The following is a 9529-nucleotide window of genomic DNA, read 5'->3' on the forward strand; positions in this document are numbered from 1 at the left end:
CTAACAATTGACAAGAGAGGCAAGTTAATAGAATCCCTTCTGGACTCTTATCAACTTACCCTTCTGAACACTGGTGAACCTACCTATATTCATTTTTCTACAGGATCCATGAGTGCAATAGACCTATCAATCTGTTCTCCTTCCTTATATAGTATTATGGAGTGGTCGGTTCTTGAAAATCCACTAAACAGTGACCACCTTCCGATTCTCTGCAAGCTGCAAACACGGGTAAACTCTCCTTCACTACGTCGTTCCTCTTGGAAATTTCGTAGGGCACACTGGTATGAATATGCCTCTCATGTGCAGTTAGACAACAAAATAATCCAATCTCAACCCATAGACAATGTCACAGAACATGTAACTAATCAAATATTACGAGCTGCTACCTCTGCAATACCAAAATCTTTCTCAGGGAAACGGAAACATAGTAATTACTGGTGGAATCATGATTGTACACACGCCAAACAGTACAAAAATAGAGCTTGGAATTTATTTCGTAAATTTCCCACAACTACCAATCTAATTAACTTCAAAAGACTGAAAGCCAAGTTCCGCCAAATAAGACGAAAAGCAAAGAAAGATGCCTGGATCAGCTTTTCCTCGAGCATAAACAAGGATACAGACAGCAGAATTATCTGGAGGAAAATACAAATGCTTAATGGCAAATACATTCAGTCCCCAGCTACAATACTAAACTGGGAAGGGAAAGAGTTGTCATCCCCGGGAGAAATAGCAAATGCCTTAGCGGAATCATTCGCCAGTATATCAGCAATAGCCTCCTACAAACCAGCCTTTCAGCAAATTAAAAAAACTGCAGAGCAGCATAAGATTAATTTCTCCACCAGAGTTTCACATCCATATAACCAACCATTCACATTAACAGAGCTTTTTGGAGCGCTCAATAAAACATCAAATAGCGCTGCTGGCCCAGATGGGATCTACTATATAATGCTGAAACAACTGAACGACAGAGCAAAAAGATCACTGTTAAACTATTACAACCGAATATTCTTAGAAAATGCTTACCCTATCTCCTGGTGTCACTCAATAGTTCTAGCCTTCCCAAAGCCCGGAAAGGATCGTACCTTTCCACATAATTATAGGCCAATTTCACTGACCAATTGTTTAGGCAAAGTCCTGGAAAAAATGGTTCACCGGCGTTTAATCTGGTTCCTGGAAACAAACAACTTGCTAAATAGTAATCAGTACGGGTTCCGAAAAAATCGTTCCACCTTAGACGTAATGATAAAAGCAGAGTCAAATATACGGAATGCCTTCATAAGGGGACAGCATCTGGTTATGATTAATCTAGATATTCAGAAAGCCTTCGATACCACCTGGCGATATGGTGTTCTACAAGATCTTCATTCTTTCGGCTTGAGAGGTCATCTACCCCAATTTATTCAAAGCTTCCTATGCCATAGAACTTTTCAGGTCAGATACATGAATAATTTATCTAAAACATTTGAACAAGAGGAAGGTGTACCACAGGGTTCCATTCTGAGTCCAACGTTATTTGCAATAAGAATCACCAACATGACAAGGGATGTACCAAATACAGTACAATCGTACATGTTCGCCGATGACCTCATTATCTCTACTCAATCCCAGACTATGAACACCATTGAAAGGCAACTTCAAATTGCTATAGCTAGAATAGAATCATGGGCATTGCGGAACGGTTATTCCCTAGCAGAAAAGAAGTCTGCTGCTATTCATTTCTGTAAAAAACGGAAACTACATCCGGATCCAGAAATATTTTTAAATAACAGCCTCATTCCTGTCACTACCAATTTCCGTCTGTTGGGTTTACATTTAGATAACAAACTTAACTTCGCTTCCCATATGGCATACCTCCGGAATACTTGTCTTAAAAAACTTAATATCCTAAGAGCTGTCTCTGCTATGTAATGGGGTGCTGACAGAAGCTCTCTCCTACACCTCTATAGAGCTTTAATAAGATCGCGCTTAGATTATGGAGCACCTATCTACGACTCCGCCAGGAAAAGTTCTCTATTACGTCTGAACACCATCCAGCATAGTGCCCTTAGAATAGCTGTTGGAGCCTTCAGAACATCTCCGGTTCACAGCCTGTATATTGAGGCAAACGAATCCCCTCTGCATCTCAGGAGAAAAATGTTATTGTTAAATTATGCAGCAAAGATTGGAAGTAATCCAGCCCACCCCAGCTGGCAGTATCTGTTTGATCCTCAACACACCGTGCTATATCACAATAAACCTAATGAAAACCGCCCCGCAAGGATTCGACTGCAAGAACTCATGATTAGTTGGAAAATTAACTTTAAGAATATATTCCAAGACCTTGCCACTCCTGAACCTCCCTGGACTGAATTCATACCTCTCTGTGACAATTTCTTTTCAAGATGGGGAAAATCCTCCCTGGCAAATACCAACATTCAACAGCTACATAAACTGCATTCTTTGGAAAACTCAGAGAAAGTTCATATCTATACTGACGGCTCCAAAACAGATACGGCTGTTGGTGCAGCAGCAGTTTCCGCCACTTTCTTAACAGCTGCCTCTCTTCCCTCCGAATGCAGTATCTATACTGCAGAATTATTTGCAATAAAACTGGCTCTGGATAACATAAACAAATATCATATCAAACAATCTTTGATATATACAGACTCTTTAAGTGCAATCAGTGCCTTTCAATCTACCTTTCCTCCCTCTCATCCCGTTCTTAAAGAGATCCGGTCTAAATTATCTTACCATCAAACAGCCAACTACAAGGTTACCTTCTGCTGGATTCCTGGTCATGTTGGCATCCAAGGTAATGATTGTGCAGATGAGGCTGCTAAACATCCCGACTCTGGATCTTACAGTCAACTGAAAGCTCCATACACAGACTATAAATCCATTATTAAAAAAACATGTTGGAAACAATGGTCTGATCTCTGGCAATCTCAAACCAATAATAAACTGTTCCAGATAAAAAAAGCGCCCCAACTGTGGACATCTAGTTTTAGAAGAAACAGGCGACAAGAAGTAATTCTGGCAAGGCTTCGCATCGGTCATTCACACCCAACTCATCTGCATTTGCTTTTGGGAGAGACTCCTCCTAAGTGTTTTTTCTGCCAGTCGCAACTAACAATAAAACATATTCTCATTGAATGTCCACACCTTTCATCTGTCCGAAATTCCAGCTTCAGCTCCCTCTCCAATTTGCAGGAACCCTTAACGTTATCACATATTCTTGGCAACGAAGCAAATTTCGAGGATCTGTTTAAGTATTTAAAACGCATCAATTTTTATAATAGTCTCTAATCATAACGTGAAATCAGTGATACCCAAACCATGAACAGGCACAATATGGCCCAAGAGGCCCTTGTGCCAAAAAAACCTCAAATACAACAACAACAACAACAGTAGATGACGTAAAACGGATCGATGATTCCTTTTGACTCTGACGGCGGATATATCGTGCTTTGGCTCATGCACGTTTAAAGGCTATAAGGTTGGTTGTGGTAGGATATCGGTGGAATATCCCCCATGCTTTGTTTTGAGCCTTTTTTGCTGCTGTGCATTGTGAATTCCACCAAGGTTTGGGAAATAGTGGAAACCGGGCAGATGTTTTTGGAACAGCATTCGCAGCTGCTTGGACAATAATTTCTGTGATGTACGTAACTGCATCATTGATAGGCTCTTGACTGACTGTGCTAAGATCAAAATTTGCCTGATGTTGGAAGGCAGTCCAGTCAGCCTGATCAATCTTCCACAGTGGTAACCTGAAGGGAAGACATGGTCTCCCACTTTGTAACGAGGTTATCACAGGGAAGTGATCACTTCCGTATGGATTCTCCGCTACTTCCCAAGTGAGTGAAGGGAGTAGAGAAGGGGAGCAGATAGAGAGATCAATGGCAGAAAAAGTACGGGTAGGCATGTGGAAGAAGGTATTTGTTCCAGTATTTAGAAGGGAAAGGTCATTGTCATTTAGCATATGCTCTATGACTCGTCCCCTTCCATTGACGTTAGCACAATACCCCACAGGGTGTTATGTCCATTAAAATCGCCGAGAAGTAAGAAAGGGGGAGGCAACTGCGTTAGAAGATCATCAAGGTCTTCCTGGGAGATGTCAGTCCCAGGTGGCAAATAGATAGAGCAGACGGTTAATAAAAATCCCACCGTAAGGCAAATTGCAACGGCTTCTATGCTAGTTGTTATTAGCAAGGGCTGCACTGGGGTCTGGTTACCCACAAGGATAGCCACTCCCCCATGTATAGAGCCATCCGCAATTCTATCCTTTCGAAAAATTGTGATGTTGTGCATGGTGGGATCATCATTTGCCTTTAGATGTCTCCTGCAAGCAAAAGCAAACTGGCTCGTGCTTTTGCAGGAGGGGCTTGATGTCATCAATATTTCGCCAGAATCCACGACAATTCCCTTGTAGGAATTTAGCCATTATTTTGGCTTGGTGGGTCCATCAGGCGGCTTCCGAGGTGCTGAGGGCTTACTTTTATCAGTCCTGGGTTTATCTTTTTTGGGGAAGAATGGATGCTGTCCCGTGTCCATTTCTTCCTCCGTAAAGAGTTCCAAGGCTGAATCTTCGGGTACCTCCTTCTGCTCAACATCCATGTTTTCATGGGTAGTAGGGGAGACTTCCACTTTCTTATTGTTTTCTTTCATAATTACCTTTGTTACTTGTGGAGCATTAGGAGGTACTGATATAGGAGTGGCAGCTGATTGGTTTTTCTGTGCAGGTTTTTGAGAACTTAAGAGATAACGCACGATGGGAGTGAAAGACTCCTTTGGAGGAATGGTCACGTCCATCTGAGTTCTGACGGAACATCTCCCTGTTACCTTCTGGGCGTAGGTAGGTTTGTTGATGTTAAGAGGTTTCACTGCTTTTCTTGCCTCCTGGTACGATATATTTAGCTCTACCTTCGGCCGTTGAATTTCCTTTTCTTCTTTCCACCTCTGGCGTGCTCGTGAGTAGGCTGGGTGTTCACATTTAATACAGGTGGGTTTTGCGGCTGAACATGCTGTTGTTTCGTGGTCCTTTGCACCGCATTGAGCACATGCAAGGAGTCCACGGCAGGCCATTTGAGAATGTCCATACTTCTGGCATTTAAAACACCGTAAAGGGTTCAGAACGTATGGACGCACTGAACAGTTGATGTATCCAGCTTTAATCTTCAGGAGGTTTAGGAGAGTTAAAAGTCAGGATAACGCACCTGGTTTTAACAATTTTTCCATCCCTTCGCGCAGTAATTCTCTTGAGGGCAGTAACTCCCTGTGGTTTTAATTCAGAGCAGATTTCCCCTCGGTTACGTCGAGAAGGTCCCACTCCGAAATGACACCTGTCGATGAATTGAGTGTTCTGTGTGGTGTCACCGTTATAGGGATTCCTCCAATTGATGTTACTCGGAGTAGATGTTCAGACTGCCTGTCATTTTTTGTTTCAATCAAGAGGTCCCCAGAACGGAGCCTCTTAACTGACTTGGGTGAACCTGCTAACCCATCCAACCCTTTTTGTATAAAAAACGGTGACATTTTACCAATCGGTGTTTCATTCGTGGAGTGCATAATTAAGAACCTTGGGACAGGTCCTGATGGTAGTTCGGTTCCCTGCCTCTTTGTAGCAATAATGCTATCTGCCTCTCCATCTCTGTTTTCAGAGAGGGATCGGGTTGGGGCCCCTGAAGAAATATATTTATCAGGATTCATGAAGTTTTGAAGTGGTTCAGTGCCCGGGCTCCCCACCCACCACGGAGCCCAAAGGGACGCCCACTACCCGGCATGCAATAAATGCGCTCGGGAGTGGGACGCCAGGGCTACCCAGACACTATACCCGCACCGCCGCCACCCGAATCCTGTCCCTCAGACCATGAGGGTAGGGGCGTGGCATTGACATGGTTGACCCTCGCAGGCGAGCCTACTAGCCGATTGATCCTAGCCGGGCCTTCCAGGACCACCCGTCTTGTCGAAGCAGGGGCCAAAGTGGTGTATTGAAGCTGGGCCCCTCAACCACCAGGATCCCCCTTTCCGAATTTCCACGGGTCGCAGCGCACAGAAAACACACCGGATTCCATTAATGTAAGCCTGGAACCTGGGCTGTGGGCATTGGATCCCAGTGATGCTAATCTGGAAGTCCAGCAGCATCACTGGGAGGTTCCCTCACCACGTACAGGTGCCCACGTCGAGGGGTATATCCCAAAGGACAGACAAGTTGTGCATGTAGATAGGTTGATGAAAGTAATTGATAGGAAAGTTTTTCCTGAACTCAGAATAGAAGAATTAGAAGATAGTGAACCACCAGACCGAACATGTGCAGAGACAGTGCCTAAAGAAATATGGATCTTTGATGATCCCATAGTGGAAGAGTGTGATTTGATCCCGCCAATAGACTCCACACTTGTGATAACACAGCGAACTGGAACTGGAACTGTAACTGTCCCAGTGTCCACCCCTTTGATGTATCTCCCAAATAGGAATCAGAATAGACAATCAGAGATAGTGTAGTCTGAGGAGTCAGACGAAACCGCCCATATGCCAATCCAGTCATATGGTTATAATTTGCGCAGTCCCAGTCGGGTAACTCATACCCCACATGTAGTAACCCTTATTCTCTCATCACAAAATGAAGTGATAATTCCCGAATCAGCTTCTGATAGAAGAGTGGAAACAGAACAGAGTAGTCCCTTTCGCAAAACGGGGATGCAGAGAGACGAACCTCCAGAACAAAATAGTGAAGAAGGGTGAAGTAAGATCAAGTAGAACAGCAGAGTGGAGTAGAGAGAACAATACAGTGGATGCTAGGCCCCCCTCACCTTGAGGATGGACCCACAAAACAGTGATCAAAAGTTTGATTTAGCTGGTTTACTCAGAGATGCGTGGAGGGATTAAAAAAATTTTTTTTTTTTTTTTTGGAACAGGAAAGGCACAAGCATGACAGTTTTTTTTTTTTTTTTTAAGAACCCCAAACACGAGAGGTTGTTTGTTATTTGCTTTTTAGGAGCATTAGCAACTAAGGCCATATTGCTCCGGGATATGCGGTGGTCATTCCCTGACCTTTCCGCATCCTCCGTATTTGGTGGTGACGGGCTCGAACCCCGGTCTAATCAAGAAGCGTGTGCTACGCACTGCTGCTCCTTCCCACCTGGCTACGGAGGCGCCAAACACGAGAGGTATTAGAACCTATAGTACTTAGTACCGTGCTTGGGTTGGGGGTTGAGAAGACGAAAGAAGATATTTGTTGATATTGGACTTGAACTTCTGTAGATTGTAATTTTCAGGAAATACGTATGAAGGAAGGTTGTTCCAGAAAACGGCAGTTGAATGAATAAATGAGGAAGATGAAAAGTTGGTTCTGTGGGTTTGAAGTTCAACAGTAAATGGTTGTTGGCTGGTGGCAGCACGTGTTCGGACTGTTTTGAAAGAGAGAGCGGGAATTATAGAAGCCAATTCAGAAGAACACTGCCCATGGAAGTATCTGTAGAAGAGGCATGCAGCAGAAACAGTGCGTCTATGAGAAAGCGAGTGGAGAGACTCTGTTAGAGACGAATCATTAATTAACCTAACTGCCCTCTTCTGAACGGAATCAAGAAGCCTGAGAGAGGTTTTGGGGGCACCACCCCAGATATGGGAATAATATTCCATGGCAGGGCGGATTTGCGATTTATACAGAGTGAGCAGCTGTTTGAAAGAAAAGTAACGGCGAGAGCGAAAGAGAAAACCAAGTTTTTTAGATGCAGAGGAAGCAATATTTGTAATGTGCTTGTGCCAAGAGAAATTAGAAGTCAGGGTAATCCCCAAAAGAGATATATCATTTTGCCTAGAAATTGGAGTGTCACTAAACATAAGCATAGGAGCAGAAGAATCCTTTTTGCGAGATATAAGACAAGATTGAGTTTTAGAAGGGTTGAAATCAACTAAGTTGTCTTTGCCCCACTGGAGAATTACCTGAAGATCGGCATTTAAGGAATTGGCAGCAGATTTTCGAGAACTTGAAGCTGATTGAGCTGGACAAGGTTTCTCAAAATGGAAAGTTGAATGCAATGTGCTATTATCGGCAAAACTATGGATAGGATTTCCAGTCAATGGAAGAAGGTCATTGATATACAAGAGGAAAAGAGTGGGGGAAAGAACTGAACCTTGGGGGAGACCGGCATTAGTGGAGAAGTTAGAAGACAGAGAGCCAGCTACCATCACTCTCAGTGAGCGATCAGAGAGAAAACTGGATAACCAATTACTAAAAACAGTTGGCAAACCATAAGATGGGAGCTTGTTTAGAAGACCTTTATGCCAAACACGATCGAAAGCCTTTGAGATGTCAAGAGCAACTACTTGTGTTTCACCGAACCTTTCCATTGAATTAGTCCATAAATGGGTAACATAAGCCAGAATATCACCAGTGGATCGACACTGACGGAATCCATACTGGCGATCGTTGATCAGATGGAAGGTTTCTAGGTAGTTTAAAAGTTGGTGGTTAATTGATTTCTCCATTACTTTAGAAAGAGTAGAAGTAATTGCAATGGGACGGTAATTGGATGGGAGGGATTTGTCACCCTTTTTAGGAACTGGCTGGATATGAGCAAATTTCCAAGCAGAAGGAAAAACACCTTTGGAATAAGAAAGTGAAAAAAGGCAGCAAAGAACAGGAGTAAGTTCAGGAGCACAGGTTTTGAGAACAAGTGGAGAAATACCATCAGGACCTGGAGCTTTCGTAGCATCAAGATTCGTCAAAATCCTTCTGATATCCTTTTGACGGAAGACCACAGGAGGCATTGAATGGAGCGTGTTAGGAATGGTGGGAGGTGTTTTACCAAGGTCATTAATACATGAGCTGGAAGAAAAATGGGATGCTAGCAGGTCAGCTTTATCCTTGGCTGAAGTGACAACAGAACCATCTGGTTTGGACAGAGGTGGGAGCAGAGATGGGCAAAAGTTGCGGCCAATAGCTTTGGCAAGAGACCAGAATGCTCGGCTACCATTAGGGTAAGAAGCAAGTTTTCTACTCTTAGCCTGTTCAAACTCTAGTTTGGACTGATTAATAACTGCTTTACAATTGTTGCGAGCTTTGGTGTAGGCAGAAAATGAAACTGAAGAATTAGAAACAAGCCAATTACGATATGCAACGTTCTTCTCTTGGACAGCCTTAGCACATTTATTGGAAAACCAAGGTTTAGATAAAGGACGAGATTTTAAAGTGGAGTGTGGGATAAAGGATTCCATTCCTGCAAGAATAATTTCACTGACACGATCTGAGCAAACGTTGACATCAGGTTTTGAAACAGTAATCAGACCAAGGAAAAGAAGTCTCGCAGGTCATCCTATTTTGCATTCTTGTAATGCCAAACAACATGAGGTTGGGAATAGCCATGAGATAAAGGTTCCACTGGAGAAGAGACAATCACCAAGTTGTGATCTGAAGTGCCTAAAGGACCTCTCACTTCAACCTTGTACTTAGAAGGGTTGTTTGTGAGAAAAAGATCAAGCGTATTGGCTGTATGATTAGGATTGTCTGGTATTCTTGTAGGTAAATGAACAATCTGTGCTAGGTCAT

Source organism: Mastigoproctus giganteus, chromosome 9 (assembly GCF_048544385.1).
Source record: "Mastigoproctus giganteus isolate SK-2022 chromosome 9, ASM4854438v1, whole genome shotgun sequence".
Taxonomy (NCBI): Eukaryota; Metazoa; Arthropoda; class Arachnida; order Uropygi; family Thelyphonidae; genus Mastigoproctus; species Mastigoproctus giganteus.